Genomic DNA, 23,377 nt, shown 5'->3' with positions numbered 1-23,377 from the left:
CTTGATTTGCGGGCCGGAATATCTACCGCCCCCCCCCCCCCCCCCCCCCCTCCCCACCCCCCCAACCTCCGCCCCCTCGCAAGCTGTAACGCAAGCTTATGCAGATTCGCCATCCGGCTCAGCTTCCCTCATCCGCCCTCCTCTCCACCGTCGCCTGACTGCATTTTCTGGCTCCCCTTATTTCACATGTATCTTAGAGCCCTACACTTCAGTGCAGCTACGCGTGCACGCACCGTGGAATACGCGAGCAGCAAAAGTACAATGACACCGATCGCACTGCTTGTTGCAATTTAAGAACGGAGGTGTCTGGCTGGGCTCTGAAACAGCCGGCGCATATTCACAAGCATGTTATGGTTAACTGCTGCTGCTTGGCGGGCTTCTTTCTTTCCGGTAGTGCTTAGTGAAGACCTGAAGGAATCTCGGCGTGCTTTAAACTGCTCGTCGCCCCGTCCAGACACATAAAAAAACCGAATATTCAGTTTATTTTCCATTAGTGTATGCTTTTTTCGGTGTATTCGAGTTCGGTGTAAAAATAGCTAATCCGGGCTTTTTAATTCATGTCGTCAGTGTTTTATTCCCGTTCCCTCTAATCCATCTGAACACCAAGCCCATGCAGGAATACTTCAAATACTTGAAATGAATGGTTAAGGGAAAGAAATCGCGCTGCCTCGTTGGTAATTAATGTTTCAGGTGTTCAAGGGTATCTCAATTTCGCGAATGTATTTTTCAAAATGTTTGTTGATCTACGCAACCGTATTGAAAAGATTATTCTCAGTGGTGGCCGTATTTAAGAAAAAAAGTAAAAGAAAAATGAAGACAGAAAGGTTGCTGCGCCTAATTGGGCACTCGTTTTAAAAAAGACAAATTGAACCCGTTAGGGCGGAAACGACCGGTAAGACGCGCCTGAAAGCTAAATTGCCCCATCGCTGCCTTAAGCCCTTTAATCTCTTTTAATCTCGGGGATTTTACGGTCACATGGGAGAAAATAAAAATGCTGGAGGGATTGATGGAGATACTATACTAAATGGTTGGGTGCGGCAACAGAATTGCAGATAACTTCATCTAGCTTGGCTTCAGAGAATTCTTACTTCATTCTTCTTACCAGCAACTGAAGTCACTGACTGGCTGTTGAGAATATGCACCTCTCATATGCACTTCAGAATATGCACCTCACAACACTGCAGTGTCCCGATGATCTCTCGTTTTTTCAGCTCCTTTGTGCTTTCTGACCCGTTGAACCAGAACTGTCACATGTCCCATAGTCCAGTCTTTTCTGCAGTGTCAATTGTTGCTTTTCTCCTTCACTCCTTATTAGTTGGACTGGTCGGCTTGATCTGTTTGCGATTGTCTACAGCAGCGTGAGAATGCTTATGCGTGAGTAGACAATACTCAGAATTTTAGTAGACCATTAAATATTCAGCAGCTTCACAGCAGGCTTTTCCGCGCAGACACCCGTAACTTGAAAGAGTAAGCTTCCAGAGGTCCCGTCGAGAACATTTTTTTTTCGGTTAATTTTTATTTTGGTTCAAATATTAGCTATTGATTGTAAAGCTTCCAATAATCTATATTTACGCGATTATAACGAACAAATGACTCAGCTTTGCCAACTACACATTTGCGTGTATATACAAGACGTTAGACTTTTCGCGTTGCGGACAATTTTGCTGCGGTGTTCGCCGAAGAAGGTTTGATGATGTCGAGGCTTAAACGCGCCGACGCTGCACAGGTAATGAGGCGCGCTGTAGAGGAAGGCGCCAGATTAATTTTGAGCCCCTGGGTATCTTTAATGTGCGCCGAAATCTCGACCACACGGGCGTTTTCGCTTTTCGCCTCCATCAGAAAAGCGGCCCGCAGCGGCTGATAATTGAACCCAGGGCACTGGGCTCACCAGCACAACGCCTTTGCCACTGAGCCACCGCGGCGGATGCCGAAGAAGGTTTACGCCTTAAAAGGAAGCGCCCCAGCAGGGAGTTATAAATGCAGTCTTGTAATACAGAATATACTCGTTGAGCTGCAAAAGAAGATAGGTAAGAGCGTGTTCCGTGGGTCAAGAAGCTGCAGCACGCTGCAACAATACCTCGCGCCTTCACAGTTTGTGGAGCTCAATAAAATTACCGCACGTAATCTTGCAACATACAACGTACTGTTGACAGTCACAGTTCCACCCATTTTAACAATTCGAGTAATGAAAACAAAATACTGACTGTAACTTGACGTGATTATCTGTAATGTACAGTTGGAAGTTTTGGTACCGCTCTTGGTCGTCAGTCATGGTCCGGGTGAGGTCCCTAAGCATTGCTTTCGCGTCCTATAGTAAAATCAAGTGTGAGGAGTGAATTTGACGACATCACGAAGATTGGGAGACTTCGAATCTTACCAAAAGTGAAAGAAAGCTGATTATTTGGAATATCTTGTTTTTGAAGGGGACATGCACCCATGTCACCGATGTGCCTCCACTGTTCAAGTTTACTCGACTAAGCTTAGTCGGTGACACCTTTCTATTCCAGCAACCTCTTTTGCTATCAAACGAGTGTTTTATGTTTCAGGTGTCTTTGCAGTTCCGCAACAAAGATCTAGCTAAGCGAACAGGCGGAGAGAATAAAACTTTATTGAATGACCAACTGGACTTCCTAGCCAACGTCGAAGAGCCTTTAGGCTATGGTGGGGTCATCGGCCAGCTGGAAGACCCACAGTTGATCTTCCGGGCTGGGGCTGCGCAGTACAGTCTCCCACTTCTCACTATTATTAACGTTGCGACGTAGTGCTGCTGCCTGCGGACATTGCCATAGCATGTGCAGAAGGTTTTTCTTGCGAATGAAAACTTACCCCCCTGAGCACGAGGTCGCGGGTTCGATTCCCGGCCACGGCGGCCGCTTTTCTGATGGAGGCGAAAAGCAAAAACGCCCGTGTGTACGAGATTTCGGCGCACGTTAAAGATCCCCAGGCGGTCAAAATTAATCCGGAGCCCTCCACTACGGCGCGCCTCATCGCCTGCGCTGCGTCGGCGCGTTAAACCCTACAATCAATCAATCAATCAATCAATCAATCAATCAATCAATCAATCAATCAATCAATCAATCAATCAATCAATCAATCAATCAATCAATCAATCAATCAATCAATCGAAAACTTACCCCCGCTAATGATGCTCGTTAGGCTGCTGCGCATATCACTTTCCTTAACTCGTGTGCTCTATTAGTAGTCGCTGCCGGGCTTACAGCCGCGTGTATTATTTTCTCATGCGCATCTAGTCATCGTATAGTCTGACGGATCCGTTTTGTTGCTGGAAACGTCATTTATAGAAAGAAAAAATATTCAATATTATATTCCATATGCGAAGCCAGTTTTTATTTTCCAGTATTTGTATTTAATATTATGTGAATTTCACTATTTTAATCTCACTATGCAAATTACATTCCTACCAAAGAGACCTAAACTTCAATGGGTCCTCAATAAAAATTTCCCCCAGAAGGCCAGTGACCTCGGTCTGCTTCGAGGTTTGTTCTCTGTTGTAGCCCTATTAGCAGGCCTCAATGTCACTGATAAACTTGTTCAGCTCCACCTTCTTCCCCTTTGACCTCTTTAATATTTGCTTCTTGTTATAGTTCTTGTATAGAAGTTTAAAAGCGCTCAGTAATTGAAGACAAACATCAATATTCCGCAATGTATGAGAAGCCGGTGGCTGTTTTTCTGACACCGCTATCTTATGTGCATGACTGCTGAGGCAGCAGGCGACAGAGACAGACGTTCTAGAAACTCGCTGCGTAAATTCTTTGCACACAAGGTATATGCGTGTGTCTCAAGTGTGGCCACCCACGTGATGTCCAAAGCCCCTGGCAAATTCTCGGAGAGAGTACAAACTCCCTCTATATAGAAGACTCGACTCGGAAAGGTGTAGATGTTCCATTGGTCGCTGAAAGCGGGCGTCTACCGAATGGAACTGTAATATGTTCGCTATAGCGAAAAGCAAAACGGCATTAACGGCACGCGAGGAATATTGCCAAGTGCAACGACTTGACAGAAGGTGGAGTTATTAGCGTCCCAACATATTTTCTCTTGTCTTGTCTTCTCAGTGCAGAGCTGCTCAGGAACTTTCCTTTCCTATGTCATGCCATTTTAGATTCTCATCGGCCGTTATTGATACCCCTCACGCGTTTCCAATCAGGTGTATACAGGTATACACACGACCGTCCGTCCGTCCGTCCGTCTATCTGTCTGTCTGTCTGTCTGTCTGCCTGTCTGTCTGTCTGTCTGTCTGTCTGTCTGTCTGTCTGTCTGTCTGTCTGTCTGTCAGACAGCTGTGACCAGCTGAGCACTCAGGGCAAAATGACTAGCACAAAGAACAGACGCACGCTAATGTAGTCACCGTCGTTCCCGTCCTTCCGTTGATAATTGTGTTTTAGAAAACTGAGTCAATCCTTTAATAACGTAACCAAAGGAATAAGTTAATCGAGGAGTAACCTGTCTGAATAAAGTTGCACTACTAATAGCTTCCAGCTGCAAGATAAACACATATCAAAGAATGTGACAAATCGGAGTCCGCAACGCCACTGCAGCAAAGGAAGTGCGCTGAAACAGGTTCTACAGACTCAGTTCTTGAGGTGTTCGCCAGCGCCAGGTTTTCCTTTTTCTTGCTTGCGGGGTAGTACGAAGCGGATGTCGTCCGTCTCCGTACTCCGGTGGCAGGGATGCCACCCTGGTCTTCGCCGTTGTGTGTCTTCTTTTCGTGAGCGCTGCATAAATTACCTTACTGTGTAACACGTTGCTGTCGCTAAAACTTGAGACAGAGAAATTAGCGAAGCTTGTTTTGACAAATCGTATACACTAGGCGCACTAATGCTCCGGTGTCGTTTAAACGCATATTCTGGCAGCTCGCCATGCACACAACACAGGGAAATAGTTGTGGATCATTTGTGCCTATTTTCCCTAGATTCATGCGTGGACAGCTCCTTGAGTGTATTACTTAAGATGGCTTTTGAATGACAATTTCGCATGTTTGCTCACTGCGATTGCGCTGCTCTGTCACAGCAATTGAAGCATTCCGGTGCGACTGCTACGAGGACACTCTTTAGAGCTGCGTCACTTTCTTGGTCCGTGGCAAAATCACGCTGACGCGGCGCGAGGGACAAAGGCTCTCTTAACTTTTCTGTCTGACACGGGACTAACCGATGTTCTTTAAACTTGGGATCCTCATATTTTTTTTTTCTCCTAGTGCTGTAAATTTTTTCTACGTTCTGAACTGATTTTATTTTCTTCTCCCTCTTATTCATTGTTGGTGCGCACTTCTTCCCCTTTTTTTTTTCACCTCACTATGTTCACCCCCATCTGAAGTAGCAAGCCCCGCCGTTTGTGGGGCTAACCTCTTCAGTTTTCATTAAAGTTTTCTCTCTCTTTCTCTCCGAAAGAGATTCCACTATTACCTGAATATTAGCTGTGAAAGCTAGCACGCTGATTGATGTCGTTTATTCTATCACGCCCAGCAATCGTAGTCCACAAAACAATATTTCCCAATGAGAAAGATCCCTATACGACTAAGGTGCACAAAAATTAAGCCCCGAATTTTAGGCTCACAACGTTATCACACAAAGACTAATTGGTTTTCGTTCATGCTCTCATGACGTTCATGTAATGGCCTATCACTTCGTCCTCATAAAAGAACTTTTCCTTGGCGCTCTTTGCCCTTATACGGCGTTGGGCCATAAAAACCCAATCATAATCATCATCATCATCATTTCGTTCATGCCTAGCCTTGGGTGGCTCGCAGAGTTTTGTTAATCGAGGTTGTTAACACTATGTTGTTAACACTCTAAGGTTGTTTTGTTGTTAACACTCTGTTCAAAATATAGCGGGACAGTATCGCCACCGTTTCGTTTCTTTTTTTTATCACAGTCACGCGTTGGGGTCGGCGCAAGACATTCAAAGAAATGTTAAGAAATGTACGCCATAAATGAAGCGACGCAACCCAACGGGGCCTGGTCCGACGTGTTCCTAAGTATGAGAATAAAAGAAGTCTATACCACTCACGGGTTGTGTCATCACTCTTACTTTCGCTTGCATCTCTGATAAAATGTTCTTTGAACGGCGCAGCTGTCTTTGCAGGCCGTAATGTCTGTGGCGTAATCAAGAAAACCCCTTGTATAGTTACTCCCACCGTTTACCGCGCACTTAAGCACGCGTTTTACGAGGAGCGTCGGGCATCGTCCAGGCTTGAGCCTGGCGCTCGCAAAAGTACCTAGAAAACAGTTCACGCGCGTCCGCGTCTCAAGGGGGGAGCACAAGACAGCTCACAGACGCCCAGTCGCGGAGGCGGTCGCCGCCGGTTCTAGCGCGTGCTGACACGTTGCACTTAGGGCGAAATGTGAAAACCTCCGGCCAAAACGACCCGGGCGCAAGAGTCATGCATGAGGAGACGACGATATAGATGGGTACGACGATAACTACAACTACTAACACAGCGAAAAGCGACTACAGTACATGTAAATAAACAATTTCAAACCTAATGCAATGCGTGGTAGTGTGTCCTTCAGTTCTTACATAGAGACAGCCAGGCAAACAGAACAACTTTATTTGGACACAGCTGGGGTGACTAGGCCGGCGACGTCTTCTTCGTCGTTTGTCGGGCAGCAGGGCCCCGAAATCCTGCAGCTTTGCTATGGTTTAAGCCTTGCGCGACGTAATGCAAGCTTCACCATTTTTTTTTATAATTCAGAAGTACTCGAAAATTCTAGTTCCTTGCAGCAAAATATCTTGCCTCTGTCACCCTCCATCAGCGGTTTCATCACTAGGGTAATGTACACAGTCGGTGTTATAAAGACAGCTAAGTAACAAAAGGAAGACACCAAAGACGCATGTTACGAAAATCCTAGAGCCCCAATGAGAAATATTCGGAGGGGCATTGATTGAATAAGCTATGAGCTTACGTTTTGATGACGCTGGTCTTAGGTTGGGGATATGAAGAATCTTGTTGAGGCCCTCGGAGCGTAGCCTGGGGAAAGCGACCCGAAGCACAAAACAGGAGCTGTGCCAATGGGCTTCTGTCTAAGCCCGTTACTCATTTCGTTGTGTCCAGATTAGAATGCCGCCTGGAGCCAAAGGTTGTCTTCCTAGAATACCCGTGACCTAGTCCCCAACATAGTAACATAGTCCCCAAAAGGTAAGCCTCAGGCGAAGGATCTTTCTTCGGGATAGCCTGGAAACACAGCGTTGACGCTGAGCTTCCTCCAAAATTAGGGCCCGGGAGGATAGATTAAGGCGGTGTCCTGAGGCCGGCAGCTGGTATTCTCTCTCTCGGTAGCTGTCTTGGCATACACAATCCAGTTTCTTTTTGGGCCCCTTCGACGCACGACACTCGCTTACCCTCAATACCCGACGCTCGTTCTCTAATTATCAACCCATCTACGAGACAAAAAAAAAATTTCGACTACTCCTGGCGCTGTCATCCCTTCACCACATGGTTCTTTGACTACCTTTTAGTGACGTAAATGCAGTTAGCCGGTTACGTGGACGATGGACGAAGAATTTCCACGTCCATTACATGGACGTGGAAATTCTTTCTAGAGCTGAGGTTGGAGAGCTCTCGTGTCAGTCAATTCTTTATCTAGCTCACATTCGCGTTTTGTGCTAAGCATTTGTGGTAGAGGTAACTTTGCCGGAAGGGGTTTTCGCCCGCGCGCATGAAATATGCGCGCAACCTTAGCCACATTGAGCTTCACTTTAAAATCCACCGCACGGCGTCGGTAAGAGCGAAAGGGCTTCTAAAATATCCGACGGCACCAATGGAGTAAAAGTAGAATTGTTGAGTCTCCATGGAGGCAAAGGACGCCCTCGCTGTCACTTAAAAGAAAAGCGAGATAATCGGCGCAACTGGGGCGAACGCTCATGATCGCGCAGAAGGAGGGAAACATAATGGGCGCTCTGCGCGATCGCGCCAGGTCAGCGGTTCTCTTCCCTCAACATTTATGGTGCCGAAAATAGGTAAAAGACTGACACCTTGCTCTTTCCGACTGATAAGCTACGTCGACAGCGAGACGTTCCGCGCGCCGCCAGTACCAGTGTGCTGAATGCAGTGGCCGAGCTTTTCCAAGCCCCTCTCACCGTAACCGTCCTACTTGCAAGAGACCACCAAGAGGCCTATAAGCAAAGACTCCGCACTTAGGGAGCAAAACGAGAAGATGGAGAAGCTGCTCAGAGGCGACGAGCTTGACAATGATAATTCAGAAGCCGCGACTTGCGAGAAGAACTACTGTAGGGACCGGTTCCTGTCCCTACGAGCCTAACGAAGACCGGGAGCGAGGACAGAATGGTGCATCTCCGCAGCGCACAGGACATGATCATTAGTCAAGGAGCAGGGGATCAGAATGAAAACAGGACAAAGAGGAAACAACGGAGCTGAACTCGGGATCTTACTATTTACGGATGCGCCTTCCTCCACGCGCGACGGTGCTCCGGTGGCCGGGGTCGAGGGGCCGTGGCTCTTCTACAAGGTTGTATCCAGGTGAGCTCCGTGCCGAGCTCACCTGGATACACCCAGTTCCTTTCGTTTTCTTTCCCGACAAACAGCAACCACCTTCTAGAAGGGGTATTGGCCATCTCGCTGCAATAATGCCGGAGACGACGTGCTCGTGCGCCAGTACTTGTGGGTGTGAGACAGCAGTGATAAAGACGATCCCTGGACTGCGCTCATTAACAAAAACCAGGAGAAGTCGTTGCTAAGCTGCTTTTGACGGGTGTCTGCAGTGACCAAAACAGTAACCAAAGAGTGAATTGTGACAAAAGGAGGATGCCTGGATCCTGTCATTAGAACGTTTGAACTGCATGGCCATGGCGTCTAAACGGCGGTCTCCGGATCTGGGCTCGTCGAAAGAGAACGGAACAGGCGAGCGACTAGTGCCACGAGGAGGCGAGCGCATCGATTGTGCGTCTGAAAGCGACGTCCCACTTATCAAGGAGCACGGTTACAACGCATTGACGGTGCCCGTTACTACTATAGGCCGTGAACGAGAGGCCCAGGGGCTCCAAAGATGACAATCATTTCCACGATGTAATCGCGTGCGATTCTGCCACGGGGCACTCCTGCCTTACGGCCGGCGGGTCTGACGTGCCGTTGGGGGCTCTGTATCTTAAACACAGATGCGCCATGCGCGGCCGCGGGAGGATATTTGAATCTCCATCGGGGGGAAGCGCGCAGAAGGAAACGAAAAGGACGTGTGCCGCTAGTGCAATCTGTTGTGCAGCCGCAGAATGAATAGAACAGAGTAGCAGCCACAAGACGTTCCGAACGATTGCGCAGTGCAGGCCCTTCTCTGTCCTCAATAAACATTAGGAGGAACTGAAAGCCTGGCCACAAGGTGTACTGAGCGATCGCGGGTGTCCGATCTTTTTCCGCCCTCACCTAAAATAAGTACGGCGAGAAAAATAAACCTTTTTTGGGGACTGGATGGGAACCGAACTCACGAGCCTCCGAAATCCGAGTTCATCACGCATGTCTGCACCACTGTATATGGGGTCCATTGCTTTATCTGGCTAAAGGTGAACCTAGTGAATCCGTCGCGTCCTTCGACTTGGAAACGTCGATAACTGGCGCAACCAGCTCGACGTACTTGATATTGCTTGGCGTCAAGTTAGCCATAAGGTTAGGGAAACCACACCTTAAGGCTTAATATAGGCGCAACAACATATCTTCTCAGGTGGATAGGTTAGTGGCTATGACAGGTGCCTCGAGAAGCTCATGATCGTATCACCGATTCCCATTTGGCTGAGACGTCAACATGTGCAGCCCCAATTCTCGCACACCCCTTTTAGGGGGACCAATGACGACGACAGCTTTCGTCAGGAGCTCGCGACCGATTCACTGATTCCCATTTGGCTGGCACGTCAACATAACCAACCAAAATTCTCAGATTCCTTCTGAGTGGTATTGGCAAGTGACGATTACAGCTGCTCTCAGAGCCTCAACAACGATTCACCAATTCCCATTGGCTGTGTCTCAACATATCACTACAAGAAGCTTGCGGCGGCGTTTAACTGGAAAATAATGCGACCCTGCTGACTAGGCCGAGCTTTGAAGACCAGAAGAGGCTGGTTGGCAGGGCACTTCTGGCAGCTTGAGCACAAAGGTGTCCTCCCACGGGCGAGCGGCCATAACACCTTCCGCTACGCACAATAAAAGTTTCAATCATCAACTCGCGAACTCAGAAAAGTGTTTAGGCAACCCCGGACTATTTTACTGTTCGCGTCCTCACTGGAAACACTGAGAAACCAGTAGTATTCACCAGCAAAAAACGGCACTACAAGATTTTCTCACCACAGCAGAACCTTTGATTGCTCTTTGCTTCACCTTTGTTACCATTTTCTTGAATTCGTTCATCGAATGCTTTTATTGCTGCAACTGCAAGAAAGCTGGCCGAAAGCGGTGATGTTGTTGGTGTGGCGTCACATCAGCACAAAAGTTTGGCTTTACATTGAAGGCTCGGAAACGCGAGGAAAATATTTCATTTTTGAGTTGGGTTGAATATTTGGAGTGAGTTTGTAAGCGACCGGAGGTACGTAGACGAGTAATATTTGGCGCACGTATGTCGCGACCATCTGATCCAACGACTTCACGTCCATTACAGCCATGTTTTAGAGGTTTCGAAATGTTGAAAAATTATTTTCGGGGCACTGAAGTCTGCTTGCGTGCTTTGAAGGTAAAATCATTATGGCTTCCCCTGGCGCTACTCATCAAGTACTTCTTTGCTGCGACATCGTGTTTGCGTCTCCTTCTTCGGCTTCATTTCTTCATCTTTTGGCGCGAATTACTTCTGCAGGCAGGCTGACGACGCTTCATGCCACCGCAGCTTCAGGGATCTCCGTGAATGACGTGCACCTCTTCTTACATGCCTACAAGTTCGTCTATCACGTGACATGGCATCGGCCCCGCCAGCACTAGGCTGTCTTGTTCCGCCAGGCTGAGGCAGAGTTGTGTTAAAGTACTCGGATCTTTCTTTCTTTCTTTCTTTGGAGCTCCTGGTAAACTGCTGTACAACTCAAATGTGCTCTCAAAGACGATAGTCTTTCTTGGGCTACTTAAACGCAGAAATTTTGGTCTGTCTGTCTGTCTGTCTGTCTGTCTGTCTGTCTGTCTGTCTGTCTGTCTGTCTGTCTGTCTGTCTGTCACCCGAACAAAGCGAAACAAAAACTGCAAAGTAGACTGATATATCCACAGCCAAATGTAAACGTCTAAGTTCGGTGTCAATGTTCATATTTTTAATATTGTTGAACAAGAACAAGACATTGCGCAAATATAAGGCAGAAAATCAATATAAAAAAAATCAACTGCAAGTGATATTCGCAGTGCTCCTTTATTAAAAAAATCATGGGTGCTTGTTTTATGCGATACCAAATGAAATACTACCTCAATGGCAGAAAACCGTCGCCTGCTGCAGCCCGTGCTACTATTGCTCCTGGAGGCATTTAAGAAATTATACGGCAACACCAAAGAAAGGTTCCACTAAATAGGTTCCACGTTCCGCTTGGAATGCTCGTGGAGTAGGGCAACGTGGTTCTACAAACGTTTTAGTGGGGTGCCTCAATTCACGCGCGTCTCCGCCGTACGGCAGCGCTGGCATCGAGACACCCGTCTTGGAGCAGTGGAATGCGGTAAATTTAAATTGACTTGAGCAAACCTCTAGCGGGTTATCTTGGGAGTAACGAGACGGGAGAGGAACAGCATGAGCGGTGAACGGGAAAGAGAAGGGAGGAGAGGAGAATAAACATTTACTTAACAGGGGCGCCAGTAGACTATCGTCTTTCGTCGACATTTGCAACGAAAGGAGCAGATACGGGGCCATTTTTTATTTAGGCTTTAAACAGGTGGCCATTTCAGTCCCGGACAACAACACCGGTTTTTCGCGCAATGGGGTACATAAGACTTTCACTTTAATAAGCTTAAGAAAGGGCTGCAGAATGCAGTGCAGTGCAGGGCAGTACACTCAGTGTAGTGCGGTGCAGGGCGGGGCAGATCAGAGCAGGACTGCGCAGTTGGACGCAGTGTAGTGTAGTGCAATAATGTGCAGTTCAGTGCAGTGTAGTAGTGTAGGTAGTGGAACCTAATGTCACTGAGAGCAGTATCTCGTTTTGTTTTTTGTTTACACGAATTTTATAGAAATGAGAAGCAAACATCAACAGACACAATGAAAAAGAAAGACAGCAGTGCACATATTTAGTATACCCTAGCTAATTGCCCAAGGTGATGAGTAATGTTCGCCACGCTATTCTTCATATCAGCTAACGCCACCCGACTTGATCAGAGGAAAGCCCAGTTGATCGATCAAGATAGCCCGTGCTTACTTTTCGGCGACCTTTGGAGCCAGGCTGCTAGACTCTCCGCGCTCGCTTCTTCCCTCGTGAGACGTGATTGCAGCTTTCTTGCCCCCAGGGCTTTGTCACCTCCGCCGAACCGCTCAGGAAACACTCCGGATCTTCGACAGGAAAGGAACTTCATCTCTCAGCTTTGCTCAGTGCGCACGTTTTCGAAGTTGCTGTTTTATTTACTCAGTTTACTCCAGACTTCGTAATGAGTTCCAGATTGTTTCTCTCTATGGACCCCGGCCGACGCTTAAACAAGTTAGAACGAGGTACGGTTTTTGTATGTCTCACGTACCTATCTGGTCGACGTTTCGGAAGTGGAGGCAGGCGAAAAAGAAGTCAATACGGCAAGGTATAGCGAAAAATATTTCGGGCACAATGATAATATGCTACGATAGCGAGGAAAGTCATTTGATTTAAGCACTCTGGCCTCCCCAAGTCAGTACTGATTAATTTGGATTAGCTACAGCTACACAAGAAGCACTGTTGCCACTGTTAGGAATGGAGGTGCAGTCATAAAGGGCAAGCATGGCACCGCCTCTGCCTTTCATTCTCCGCATATGTACGCCTTAACCGAGTCACTTCATTCTTTAACAATGAACCAAGTACCCCAACACTTATCCTTGTCATTTAGCTGGGAGCTTAGCTTTAACTTGAGGCACATACGCGCCCCACGTACATGTACGTGGACGCAGAATAATGGAATAATCATCATCATCACCACCACCACCACCATCATCATCATCACCACACCCCCACCGTCATCACCCTCATCATCATCATGCAGATGCATATCGCAGCATGAAGGCTTCTCCTATCTTATCGTAAACAAGCAGTGTCTTCCTTCCCCCAATTTCGTCATCTCTGCATTAACCACCTGTACGTATTATCTCATCCCCCCATAGCAGTTTTCTTTTCCCAACATTAATAGAGTACACAGGCATACAGACACACAAGCATGGGCATGACCGGCAACTAATGGGAGTTAAAATCGCGATATACACTGATGTTACGATTTTTTTAGTGACTTTTGCGAGCTTAATTATTTGAAACCCTGCGGGCACTAAGAGCATTCAACAGCGTCTTTATGGGGAAAAAATTACTTGAAGCATTTCTCAATTTAATTACCGAAATTCTAACCTCCGCAATATTTTTTTTCGCCATTTACGCGAAGCTTATACACAAGTTCATATTAGACACCAGGCGCACAGAATGCCCCAAAATGTTATAGTCATGAGTACAGTTTCTCTGTTGATAATAAGTGTGTGCTTCTATTATATGTTCTAAAAGACGTGGCCACCGGCATGCTCGTCACTTTCTATTGAGCATTTTTGCTTGGTCCCGCTGGTACAAAAACAGCATAAAATGTGTATGCTCTTCCTTTCCGTCTCAAAGAGCTGTTAAGGTATTGAGGACCTCCTGAAAGACATCCCTTGCTAGCGCGCACTCTCACTTTTTTCGTTCGCCTTGTGCAAATGAGAGAATACGCTCGATCAAGGAATAAATGTCTTTAAAAAGGACGGACAATTTGGCTACGATAACCATGAAATATTCCTCGAAAGATGCAGTCCGTATTATATAGTGCTGACCATGCCCGAGTCCGTGCTACTCTGCTTTCGAAGGATTAAGAGTACGCACTCAGGGATTTTACAGAGTACGGGCTCAGATATCTGGTGTTCGATCCACCTGTAGTGCTTGAACTCTGAGTAATTATTTTTATTGATTCATTCATTACTTGGTGCATCAATTGTTTGGTACTCATGCAAAACGTGCGCTGCAGCAGCATACATTCTTTGTCAGATACACGACCGCGGCTATATGTTGTAGTCCTTAGAGTACTAATCTTTTAACTAGTATAACGGCTGCAACTGTGGGGTATGTTCTGGTGCTTAGGCCTAACGTTTCGCTTTCAGGTATTATGACATGCACCTTTACGAGCAGCTTGACGTACGACCAGCACAAGTATTTTTTTTCCAGTCGGTACCGATTGACGACGTTAGGTCTCAAATCGGAATGTCTTACGTTTACGCTTAAGGTCGGGTAGCCATGAAGTTTAGCCTTACGACGAAAGTCACGTCGAACTCATTTGTCAAAACGTCGAGCTTTGGGTATCAGTTGACGCTCAAAGCGTGAACTTAGCCTTAGTGTAGGACCGTCGCAAACCTGCATCGGGGCCTTCCTCTGCCGCGGATCTCCCTTTGCGGAAGCGAGTTATAAAGTTAAAAATACAGCAGGCCCCACGAAAGTGGCCTAATAAATGAAGCTTCATGAATGAGGCTTCAACTAGTTCACACTAAATCTGCCGAAGTAGGGTAACGGCGATTTCGCACTAGTATTTTTTTTTTTTTTTTTTTGCGGTCAGCGCATCCACTTAGTAAAATTTGTGCGCGTCACCTATCTAGCCGCTTTCCTACTCTCAAATCTCTCTTGCATATTACACTGCGGCCGAACTCATCCGCTAGAGTGATGCAGGATCAATATTTTTAAGCGACTGCGCGAGCGTGCAGGTAATGAAAAGCGCCGGCGCCTTAAACCGCACCAGCTCTGGCCGCAGGCTGCTGAGCAAAGATTTTTTGGCAGGCGGCTCCTGCTTTTCTGCTTGCCTAGTTCGTTATTTATTTGTGCCTCGTCATTGTTAACTGCCTTATTAAAGGGCTTCCGCGCAAGTGATGCGGTTTGGCAGGCCTAGCTGAACGAAGACTTAACTCAAAGTGTCGGATGATAGATGAGCCTCGTGCGTCGCCTGATAGATAAACGACCTTAGAGGACACCACGAAACTCTTCGAGGCGGAACTGACGCAACACCGCACGCGTCTTGGGTGGTGGGGGGAGGGGAGGGGGACGTCTAGACAATGTCTCAAGGGAAGCGCCTGGGCGTGACAGATGAAGAAAAGAGAGAACAAATTTGGATAAATAGTGAGCGAGCAGGGATGCAACCTAGCTCGTAAGTTATCCGCGAAAATTCCCAGGTAATTCAAGTATTAGTGGAAGGTTGCCCGTATGCTAGAATCCTGGCGAGCTGGAAGAAGGGGGGTGGGGTGGAGAGGCAGACAGTTAGAAAAGGGGAGTGATTGGCAAAGCGAGAGAGCTCCACGGAAACAAGTTTGATTGATCGCAACCATTTCGAAGTCAGAATGCGCCCGGGAGGCTTCTGAAGTCGGTCCTTAAGTATTGAAGCAATTTATCACATAGGAGGCGGATATTGTCGGTGCGCTAGCGTTCCCTATTGGGGAGTAGGCAACGCTAGAGTTTTTTTTTTTTAAGAAAAGAGTTTTTTTCTGTAGTGTACTTGCTTTATTGTTATATTTGTTACATCTTGCAGCATTACGTTGGTTAGTAGTAGTAATAGTACCTTTAATACCAGAGGCGGATGTTGGTTGAAAAAAAAAAAAAAACAGCTCAGGAGAAAAGAGAGGGAATGGTCGTACACCAGTAAGTGAGACTGAACCAAGGTACAGCGAAGAACAAAGACAACTGGCGGCGTACATCACGCAACGGCTTGAAGACGTCCCCAGAGGTCCTGGAATGTGAGGGCTCAGCAGGACCCCGTGCATAATTCATAAAAGCTGCTCTCTCTCTCTCTCTCTCTCTCTCTCTCTCTCTCTCTCTCTCTCTCTCTCTCTCTCTCTCTCTCAGGAGAGGCGTGTCACCATTACAAGTTTCGACGCCGAATTCGTCCTGGTCGCAATGTCGTCTGATCAATAATTACTTTCTACTTGCGCAACACAAGACATGGTTGAGGGAGAATTTCACAGCAGCAATCGAGGCGAAACCAGTAGAAAAGACAAATAAATGGTTTTTCAGCGACCTCCGTGTGGTGACCGGCGTTTCGACGTGGACTTTTTAAGCCCTGGAGGCACTTATAGCTTGCTTTTTAAGCTTACACTCTCGTATGTGGTAGCGTCACTAAGAGGGCAGTATTTCGACAGAAACGTAAAAATTGGCAAAAAAAATCTACTTCCTGTTTAAACATCCCACACAGTTTAGATTTGGTGGTTTATTTTTCATTTTGTAAGTTTTGCCGCAGCCCGGTAGTTTTTTCGTTTCAAGGCCTTCCACAGAGGTCAAAGACAAGAGAGTAGATATGAGCATCATGGATCCGCCAACCAGACCTCAAACGCTCAGATACTTATGCTGGACAGTGATGAAATTCGCCGACTCTGCTTGTGGTGGGTAGCATTACGTAGACTAAGTTGCTCAAACAGTTTATTTCACACCATGAGATCCTCGGTATCTCGCGGTAGGTCGGCTGTGATGGACATCGGCAGCAGGTGAGACTGCTGCCGTTGTCAAGCCTGTAGAAGCGTTAACCTCACAGTCCACTGCACGAAGCACACAACCAGCACAGCGACGGTGTGGCGGAGCGGTACTTCACACTGCGCATGCGCGGTAAATCAGGTGTCCTCCTCCTTCTCCACTCTAGTATCGTTCTTTCTGCAGTGCTCGTGATCGTACCAGGGGCTTGTATTTTTATGGGGATCTTTCAGTCACACCGAAGACGCCTTTTCTCGTAATAAGACGTATAAGGCCTTCGCTTAAAAAAAGAACAGACGCTGTGTGGTGTGTCATCTTCTGTTCTCAGTTCGTCCTGTCCTTTTAGCGCAATTTAATATCCATCTTGGCAGACCAACAAGCCCGTCAGATCGCTTTCAAGACCATGAACCTTTGTGCTTGTTTGTTTGCCGCATTTCCCGGTTACAAAGTAAACTTGCGCAAAACAGCACGCTTAAATTTGAGATCTTTTTTCCTGCTGACATACATGAAGCATAAATAGAAGATTGACCGCCGATTTTCTTTATTTTATGACGTCGCAACGCTCAGCCGGAGCGTGGCCGTGGAACGGTCAGCAGGAGGTTCCACGCTATGGATGTCTTTCTTGTTTATTCCGATCAAAACGTTACGTGCAGCATACGTGCTCTATACCAGCGGTTGCATTTCCAGAGAATTCTATTTCAATATATTCCACCTGCAAAACTGCGCTCCATTTTGAAATGCAGTGGCCGGAAACAATGGTGGGCCCCGGAAAAAAAAAAACGGCGTTTTGTTTCCATTTTCATACACAATATAACAGCCTGGCCTGTGCACTGAATATTCGCTAGACGTAAAAGAGCAAGTAAAACCGCCGCGTTGGCTTTGTTTTCGGCGCAGTTTGCGACACAATTTCCCAGTGGCTACATCCTGTGCAAAATTTTCAATTCTGATAGATCACCGCGTATGAATGAGAGGAATGCCCCATCTATACCGATGCATCAGACAGAATTGCAGTTTTTCCCTGCACGGGGTAAGCCTTTCTTTTCACGATCACAGTGTAAGCAAACCAAGCCCCTGGTGGCGCCGGGGACGTCCAGCAAGAGCGGGCTTCTTTTCGTCTAGAAAGATGGAATTCAGGTCAAGCTTAGAGCAATGGTTCGAATTGAGAAAAACAATGGGGGTTATTTTTTAAAGACGATAGTCTTTCTCGGGCTACTTAAACGCAGAAATTGTGGTCTGTCTGTCTTGAAAGGATACATTTATTATAAAATAATCCTGGTATCAATGATGCAACGTAAAACCCAGAAACAATTAAACAAGTGCAGCGCCTGGTGCTACAAAGCTAACACAGCCCGAAGGCTGCCAGTTACAGACACTTACAGAAAGACGCCAACAGTTTCGAGTGTACTGTAGACAAAAGATTAACATACAAACAATTTTGAGTTGCTTACGACCAAAAGATTAACATGAGAGGGAAGCAAGGATACAAAAACATTCGCTTCAAGACTTCAGCAATATACAGAACAAGGTTCGTGTTAATGTCACAACGAGTACTGTAGCGCACGTGACTTGGTGCAGCCACCCGGCCAAAGTGAAACAAAAACTGCGCAATAGTCTATATACCCACAGCCAAATCTAAACGTCTAAGTCCGTTGTCAATATTTATACTTGTCAACATTGTTGAACAAGAAGAAGACACTACGCAAATGTAAGGCAGAAAATCAATACATTAGTGATATTTGCAGTCTTCCTTTGTTATAAAATTCATCAATGCTTGGTTTTTGGTGATTGCAAATGAAATGCTACAACTACTGCCGAAAACCGCCGCCTGCTGTTTCCCGCGCTACGATAGCTCCTGGCAGCATATAAGAAATCAAACGACAACGGCAACAAACGGTTCCACTAGATAGCTTCCATGTTCCGGTTGGAAAGCTCGTGGAGTAGGGCAACGTGCTTCTATAAACGTTGTAGCATGGTGCCTCGATTCACGTGCGTCTCCGCCGTCCGGCAGCGCTGGCATCAAGACACCCGACTTGGCGCAGTGGAACGCGGTAAATTTAAACTGACTTGAGTAAACCTCTAGCGTGTTTTCTTGCGAGGAACGAGACGGGAGGGGAACAGCATCAGAGGTGAGCGGGAAAGAGAAGGGAGGCATTTATTTGGCAAGGGCGCCAATCGACTATCGTCTTTCGTCGACATTTGCAACGAAAGAGCAGATACGTGGGCATTTTTATACACTGACCGGCGGAAAACGTCCAGCTTCTGTTCTGGCTAGCCCATGTCATACAGTCGAAGAGATCAAGAGTTTGCAGGCCATAAATGCCGACGCTACCAGTTTTCCTAAACCCAAGATGGCTGAGCTCGAAAAGTAAGATATGAATGAAAAAAAGAAAATTAAGGTTTGTTCAAAGGAGTGAACAGGCAGTTGGGAGTCACTTTAAGCAATGATTTAACATGGCGTGCGCATATTTCCAACATCATTTCATCAGCAAACAGATCGCTTGGTTTCTTAAAACGACCCCTACGTCATGCGCCCCCGCATGCAATACTGCTAGCCTACACATCTTTAATTCGCTGTCAACTTGAATACGCGTCGCTTATCTGGAGCCCTCATCAACCAACGCTTTAATTGTGCCACCCGACGCACTTGAATCCGTCCAGAATCGATCAGCTAGATTCATTCATTCCTCATATTCATACAACATAAGCGTTTCATTCCTGAAACTAGAATCTCGTCTTTTAAACCTTAACATTCGTCGCCGCATTGCCAGCCTCATTTTGTTCCACAAGTTCTATGACAGTAAATGGTGCCACCCACCCTATATCTTGCCTCCTGCCCGCATATCTCGCCGCACTGCTCATTCTTTTCATGTCGCCCGACCCCGTGCCCGTACCACGACATTTGCCGCCTCATTCTTTTTTCGCGCAGCCTCCGACTGGAATCGCCTTTCCGCTGAGCTTGCCACCATTACGTGCCACTCAACATTTACACAAAATGTCACGCGCTTCTTTTCACATTGAATGCTCAAGCATGTCATTTTTGTACCCCTAGTTCTCGCTCCCCCTTTTTTTTTCTTTTTTCTTTTTGTAAGTTGTTCCGTCTGTTTGTATTTATACCCATCCTGCATATGTATTGCATTAGTTGTATCTGCTTCCCACCCCTTATGTAATACCCCCTGTAGGGGGTCTTTAAGGAAATAAAGTGATGTGATGATGGGATGAGCCCCTTATTCAAGTCAGCGTACTTCATCTAATATCTGACGTCACTGTTTGCCAATATTTATTTTTGTTTTTTTAATTACTAACCTTACTTTCGGTCAAATTATTACACGGACCTACTTCTGCCCACCCCTCCGTCCCATTCTTGTATTCTTGCGCTCGTAGGAGCGCAGAAATGCAAAAAATGAGACGATGCCCACTCGACGACGATTAACCCACTCCACTTCGTCTTGCAGTGGATTAATTATTCCGCTGCAGGACGAAGTGCACTGGATTAATTAAAAAGGTGGCCCCCAAACAGTGCCACCCTTTCTACTACCCCCATATAAACAACCATTTTTGTCACGTGCATGCTGGTGTATTTGAGAGGAGTACAAAGGTTCGTTTCTCGAGCAAGTGTGTGGCAAAACTGTTGTACGTAGTTTCAACTCACACAATAATTTATTTCTCTGAGCAGTGGTAATGTCTGCAGTGTGTTATCAAACTCAGGTAAAGATCAAGCACCAGACGTCCTTTCTGGTAGCTTCACAAGACTACCGCGATGACAGAACAAGAATTTGCATTTTTTTCTCCAGTACCTCTGCCTCCTGAATTTCTAAGTTTAACTATCTCATGAGTATTAGCTTCCCCTTCACTCAAACGCGCTTTGTTCAGTATATAGGCTCTGGCCGCGACCTATAGGACGCCGTCCTTCAGGCTTGATTTCATGTAAACAACATGGCGAAAGAAACAAACTTAGCTCCTTCGGACGCACTTCTCTCGTTGAAAAAAAAAATGTGTGCGTAAATTAGCAAGTACTTCAGGTACGTGGCGGAAGCGAATGTCCGCGCTAAATTGATACAATGATTCGACAGTGTCGATATCTGTACGGAGTATTAATTTGAACGTCACCACTCACGCAAGCAAACTCCATGTGATGAGTAAAGACACTAGAGTTGGCGGATTAACCTATGGTGCAGTCCTACGTCCATCGACGTCATAGACGTCCTACGTCCATCGACGTCTGTCGACGTCATAGCACAGAAACAATTTTGGAAAACGTAATTTTTTAATTATACATGAACCTGCGCGATCTCCAAAAACAAATCAAATTGGCCTTCATCAAATGACAGAAACCTAACTCTGCGCCTGGTCCGCTCCTTCCCCAATTGTTGTATTCCAAACTAGGTAACGTAATGCTACAGAATTCCGGGGGGGAAAGCCGGAACCGTGCATTTCCAGATTTAAAAGCAAGAAAGAAAAAGCTCGTTTAGGGATGCTAAAGCACGTCTCAAAAATACGCAGTAACATAGGCATTGCTCCGATTTTCTTTTTCTTTTTTTCGGGGGGGGGGGGGGGGGGGGGAAGAGAGGTTAGGATAGGGTTGCACGGCGCGCCGTACAACTTCGGCCAAATGTTAACCAAGCGACTACGTGTTCATACATTCAAATATGTAAGTAAACATAGCGAGCGTTTGACGAAAAAGAAACAGGTATTCTTGCAATTCAGCCTCAAGTTTAATTAACGCGATTGCATTTAAGCAGCCCAGGACCGATGCGACCGATGTACGTTGAGTATCAGGGTTTTAAGAACGGTAGTAATTGCGGGGGGCATGCAATTTATTTGCTCTGGTGTATGCAAACTACCCTTGACCATTAATGCGAAATTGATTGATTGATTGTAGGCTTTACCGCGCTGACACAACGCAAGCGATGAGGCGCCCCGTAGTGGACGGCTCCGGATTAATTTTGACCATGTGGGGACCTTTAATGTACGCCGGAATCTCGAACTCACGGGCGTTGTTGCTTTTCGTCTCCACCAGACAAGCAGCCGCCGCAGCCCGGAATCGAACCCGCGCCCTCGTGATTAATGCGAAATGATCTAAAGAAAATGGTGCACTGGAAGCACAGCGGGTATCACGGGATTTATGTTACGGTAAAATAACATTGGTTCAGTTATTTTCCTTACGCTGTGCTTAGAAAAAAGTAATAAATAACAATAGTTATTGCACGGACCTCCACCAAGTTTTGATACCCTGAAAACCCGTTGGTCAATGTTGTACTAAAAAGCAGCGTAAATTGGAAATGAGAGCGATGGCCTAGAAGCTGCGGTATTTTTTGAAGACAAATAAAGCTAATTGTTTCTCCAAAATGATGTGTCGGCATCATTCACTACGGAGCCCAAAAAGCGTTTACGTAGCCCTACCTGGTAATGCGCCCGGTTAGGCCTAGCGTTCTCGATGTGGTACAAAGTCTGGCAGAAAAGTGATCAAAACCCCCATGACAACAAAAATAACAGCAAAAAGTATTTTTCCCGCCTATAGGTGACAAGCAATCTCCGCGGCGTGGAATTGGGTTACTTCTGTTTAACACTTCCTTATCGCGCTCAACAAGTCGGCTTGTGGTGCGGCGGGCTGTTCACTGTCGAAGTACCTAGGCTCCAACAACTTCCGAACAAAGTTATTCCTTGCGCATGAAATTCCGAAAAGTGTGTGCTTTTATAATACTGAAAATGTACACACCTTCCTTGATGTTTCACTCCCGGCATTTCTGTAGTTCTTGCTTATCCTTCGGTATCCAGTCGCACAAAACACAGAGGGGACGGGCACGTTGCTAGCCCTTTCACGGAGACCGCCAAATCACTGCATTTCACATGGCATAGCTGCCCACTACCACACTGCACTTATTCCATATTCTTCGGACGTCATGGAGCCGAATAATCCTCGACCGACGTCCGCCGGTTCCCCAGCTCGCGCCGTAGGGTTCGAAGCACAGACGGCCGTATCGAACATGATCACCGGTACGTTCTCGACCAAACACCGCACTGGTCGCCTAGCGAAGAATGAGAGACTGTCTGGAGATCCATGGTGGGATGACTTGATGCCAGGCTGACTCGCCCCTCCCCAGGCATCAGAAGAGAGGGAACGGCGAACAGCGCCGAGGGAGGAAAAGTCCCCATGGCCGACACGGACTAGACGCGCGAAGAAACTCCCCAGCCAGGTCGCTCAAGTTTCCCTGGTCTGCGAGAAACCCCCCCGTTCGCGCGGATGGTCGGCGTTCGTAGACCGATATGTGCAGTCCCTAGAACGAAGCGTTTGCTCGTTATTATTTCGGGGCCTGAACATGGCTGCGCCTCACCCATGTTGGGTGGCCAAGCGCACAATCTGCGTCCAGGAATGCGGACATAGGAATGAGAGTGCCCTGCTTGTACTATAAAGCTCATTTTCGCTAACGCCTTCTCGGGACATTGCGGTACTGTTTCGCTTCATCTTAGCGACCGAAAGCCTGGGTCCCTGTTCTTTGTATGAAGCTTCAGATGTACAGTCTACGCTTGACAGCTTCCACCAACAGATGAAATTATATTTAAAAAATATACATAAATTTAACTTCTTGCTTCTCGAGGTCTTGAGAAAACCTAGGGATACATTTTGATGTGGGGTTACGCCGAAAACTAGTCGATAACCTAGATTTGTTCAAAATACAAATGAACAATTTAAATGTCGGTGAATATGCTTGTTTTGTATCCTTAGCAGGGAATAGAGTAGATACTGCGCTATTAGCCTCGCAATTGTTCAAATAAGTTC

General features: G+C 46.7%; 1 long non-coding RNA gene across 1 annotated transcript in view; it reads right to left on the bottom strand.

Moving 5' to 3' along the window:
• The window catches only part of LOC144178692 (uncharacterized), a 166,454-nt gene extending 143,788 nt beyond the window's left edge, over nucleotides 1-22,666 (bottom strand). Inside the window, exon 1 of the long non-coding RNA XR_013324047.1 lies at nucleotides 22,316-22,666. This is a non-coding gene — a long non-coding RNA (uncharacterized LOC144178692). The remainder of the gene's footprint in view (nucleotides 1-22,315) is intronic.
• Between the last annotated feature and the right edge of the window lie 711 nt (nucleotides 22,667-23,377).

Source organism: Haemaphysalis longicornis, unplaced genomic scaffold (genome assembly GCF_048455015.1).
Source record: "Haemaphysalis longicornis isolate Haplotype H1 unplaced genomic scaffold, Haemaphysalis longicornis Haplotype H1 scaffold_4, whole genome shotgun sequence".
Lineage (NCBI taxonomy): Eukaryota > Metazoa > Arthropoda > Arachnida > Ixodida > Ixodidae > Haemaphysalis > Haemaphysalis longicornis.
This window is presented reverse-complemented; position numbering and strand designations above follow the sequence as displayed.